The sequence below is a fragment of the Macrosteles quadrilineatus genome, unplaced genomic scaffold (genome assembly GCF_028750875.1).
Source record: "Macrosteles quadrilineatus isolate MER2022 unplaced genomic scaffold, UCM_ALF_1.0 Scaffold_9__3_contigs__length_116548681, whole genome shotgun sequence".
Taxonomy (NCBI): Eukaryota; Metazoa; Arthropoda; class Insecta; order Hemiptera; family Cicadellidae; genus Macrosteles; species Macrosteles quadrilineatus.
The window spans coordinates 67592418-67596388 of NW_026542602.1; the positions used below are offsets into that span (position 1 = coordinate 67592418).

Consider the following 3971-nt stretch of genomic DNA (forward strand, 5'->3'; position numbering starts at 1 on the left):
ATTAATTTTTACTAAAAAACACACTTTATTAGTTTCCTTGTAGCATCAAACCTAAGTACTCGAACCTAATGTTATAGATTTGATTGAAAATCAATCTAGACAAATGGAAATTCGCTTAGTCGGCAGGTTTGCTTGGTTGGCGGGGGGAGGTTTTCTTGAAGAGTAGGCCTATTTTAATAATTAATTGTTACTCCCATTATTTAAGGTAGTTAAATTATTAATTTATCGTCACTCTTTACAATCCACAATTGAATTAACTGTGACTAGTAATAAATATTTTAATTAAATATATAGGCCCTATACATTTTTTTTTTTTTTTTTTTTTTTTTTTTTAGGAAGGTGTGAATGCATTTACGCACACCTGCAAGGGTAGTGTGGGACTAACAGAAACAGACTACCCACTAAACACACCTCCCCCCTCCCTCTAAGATGGCTGGGGAGGGCGGTCACAGCGTAGCAGGATTTGGTCATGATTTTCCGCAGCCTTTTTCTGTGAACAAGAGAAATTTTACAAACAAATTATTTCTTAAGCATTAAGAACAGTCAGTAATTGTTTACCTAGACTTTATCCTTTGCAATTTTTTCCTTTGAAACATATAAAATTATTTTTTATAAAGATAGAAGACCAGAAAATATTTGTGAAGCAAGGGGTAATAAAATGGGGTTTTCTTTTCTTTTAGGCATTGTATAAATGCAGTGGGCATCGTCAATATACAACTTAGCCTAAGGAAAACCATGCAAACAAAGCACTCAAAATAGGTCTGCCTCACTAATTGGAGATATAAACAATCAGGTCGCTAGGGCCTATTGTATTTCTTGAAGGAAATAATAATAAAGAAATTTGTCTATTGTCTATGTCACTTTTAAGCGTATTTCTAAGTAAAAGATAAAAGAGACATGTAGGGATATTAGAGTGTCAGAAAAAGTAATATTGGGGTGAGGGGAGGGTATAAAAACAGAAAGTAAATAAAAGATACATCTAATAACACTTATAACATATATTTACACTTATACTGTTAACTCACAAGACGGTAGATATACTGTACATAAAAGATGGTACGGTAAGTGCCGATCCATCTTTTATGTATATTTACCATCTTGTGAGTTAACAGTATAAGGGTAAATATATGTTTTAAGTGTTATTAAACGTAACTTTTATTTACTTTCCATAAATTTAATAACACGTACAAAGCTGATCAAGAAGTTATTTAGTATAACATCCAAAAAAATTACAAAATACAAGATCGGGTAAAGGGTGGGAGTAGCCAGGTAACAAGGTAGGTAAATAAATTAACGTTAGGTTAGATTATTGTTTATGTAAAAAATAACCTAGCCTACAACATAACATTACCTTATGTGGTCGTTATCACCTCTACGACAGAAGAGCACCTCTTTAATCTCAAATGCTTTTCCGAAGAAATTATTTAATCGTAATATATTCTTAGAAATTTGTTTTGAGTGACATATATCTTCCTAGGAAAAAATTGCAGGTCTAGGCAAACAATTAACGAACAGTCATAAGGCATTCCCGCCAGGATTCTCCATATCCTTCTGTAAACAAGATAGAGGAATTTCACATACACACATAAATTTCTTAAGCATTAAGAACAATCAACTAAAATAAAGAATACATGCATAAACTAGGCTCTACCACCTAATTTGAAAACTCAGCTATGCGTAACATAGGCATACATTCTTGTCTATCGTTTCAAACTTTGAAGCCGTGCACCGCACTTTCACAAAAATGCGCAAGGAAATCCTTGACGCATATCATCCCAGCACTAAGATAGTCGTCATTTCAAATTTATATGCATTAGTTCCATGGGTAGAATCAATGCAGATACAATCTCTTCCATATTTCTTGAGCATGCCAGCTTGGGCTTCAGTCATTATGCCCAGCATGAAGTCGTCTTTGGTTAGTTCAGGGTAATCGGATGAATCAAGACCCTGAGGTTTGTACATTATGACTGAGTTCTTGTCACTAGCTATTTCCATCTCTACCCACTTTTCAACACTGATCGCATCATTTGTATGCCGTACACATTCACTATCTAAACTATATTCTCTCACTATATTTCTCAGATCTTGTTTTGTCAGAAGATGTCTCCTCGTAACCTCTTTAGTAACTGTTTGGCTGCACTTTACTTGACGTCCTACACTCATTCGATTGTTTTTTTTTTTCGATTCAATATTTTCATTCGATTGTTTCATTCGATATATCGTTTGATTAGTTAGGTTAGGCTAACCTTACCTAACATTACCAAACGATATATCGAATGAAGCAATCGATTAATCGATATATCGATCGATATTTTTATTTGAATGAGTGTAGGACGTCAAGTAAAGTGCAGCCAACTGTTTTCTGAACCTCATCAATAATAGCATCAAACGGGATTTTTTGGGCAATTTTGGTTGCAATAGTTTGTCGTTCATCATCAGGGATACTCAAATGGGCTAACAAAGCTTGATGTCCTACGTGAGTCTTACAAAATTCCACTTCAACGCTTCCATTTATCATCGAAGTAGTAGCTTTCATTTTTGCAGGGCAGTAACTATTTATTTTCTTTGTTTCCTGAATTTTCATGGATCGTTTACGCTGACACTCAGAAGACAAGTGCGTTCGGTAATTATCCGAACGATGACACTGATAGTATGTCACTTTCTTGTCTTTACTTCGGTAGCTATCCCTCCTGTTGATGAACAGAGATTTTTCACTTTCTTCATGACACTTCTTCCACTTTAAAAATTCATCTTCACTAGTAAATGTAATTTTCTCTGATTCAACATTGATCTGATGTTTAGAAAGTAAGTGTTCATTTAAATTGGCTGTCTTACCAAGGTCTGAACTACGTATCGCACACTGAACAGTTTGTGAACAATTGGGGTTTCCATCATTAGGGCTGTATCCGTTGTTAACATTATCATAATGTCTCTTCAGAGAAAACCTTTTAGTGAATGTCTTATCACACAGTTCACACACATGAGACGTCATTCTAAGTTATTAAAACTGAATCACTCAAAAGTTCATAACAAACTACTTACACTTAAAACTTCACAACAAAAATTCTACACACACATTCGACATTCCAGTTGACATTTAGAGCCTAACTTAGGCCTACTCTTATAAATAGATAAGTTATTAATTTAACTATTTCAAAGGCAATAACTTCGACCTAAACTCAACTGAAAGGCCCAACTTACTTAAAATAAACCTAGACCTACCACTACAAAAACTGCAATCTAACAAATTCACACACAAACACAACTCAACCTAACCCTCTTTCTTGAGGAATCCGAAAAATATAGGTTAAGTGAACACTTAAAACTTGATAAATAATTCATGCACGTAAAACATTTAATTGTCAATACCTAATAACAAATCAGCTTCAGCACACTCACAGCACTTTAATTTTCATAATCATAAAACACCTTTTCAAGCAGCTCAAGTCAAAAGTAAATAAACAGTAAAGAATAAACACCTTTTCCTTTACAAAACCAAAACCACAATGCACAGTTTGCTTGCAACTGCTGCAACTGTTGAATGAAACAACTATCTAATCAGGACCAATACAGAGTTACAGTGAAGCTATTACACAAATAGCTGTTATCCCAGGAACTGTTCCAAGGACTACTGTGCATGTCACTGAGCTATAATTCTAAGTGGTGCATGTGGAAGAGGAGGTGCTCGTGGGTACAGAACGTCGAGTGTCTCAATCACCTCATGTCTACTATCAATGAGTCTTTAGGTTCCCTCAAAGCGCTAGGATCTCCTACAGATAAATGGGATCACATCTTGGTGTACATTATTGTACAACGACTGGACCCAGAGACACACGAAGCATGGGAGATTCGTTACGGAGTCTCAACAGAACCCTCCACCCTGGAATATCTTCAGACCTTCATCGAAGGTCGTATTTGAGCCCTGGAATTGAGTCACGAGCAACACTGCCAAGCGATGTAACGGTAACTAC

General features: G+C 35.4%; 1 long non-coding RNA gene across 1 annotated transcript; it reads right to left on the reverse strand.

Annotated features, from left to right (window-relative positions):
* Window positions 1-376: 376 nt before the first annotated feature.
* LOC129002052 (uncharacterized) lies at window positions 377-3496 on the reverse strand. Its single transcript, XR_008491530.1, has 3 exons — window positions 3370-3496; window positions 1352-1551; window positions 377-490 (listed from the first exon to the last, which is right to left on the reverse strand). It is a non-coding gene; the product is annotated as an uncharacterized LOC129002052 (long non-coding RNA).
* Between the last annotated feature and the right edge of the window lie 475 nt (window positions 3497-3971).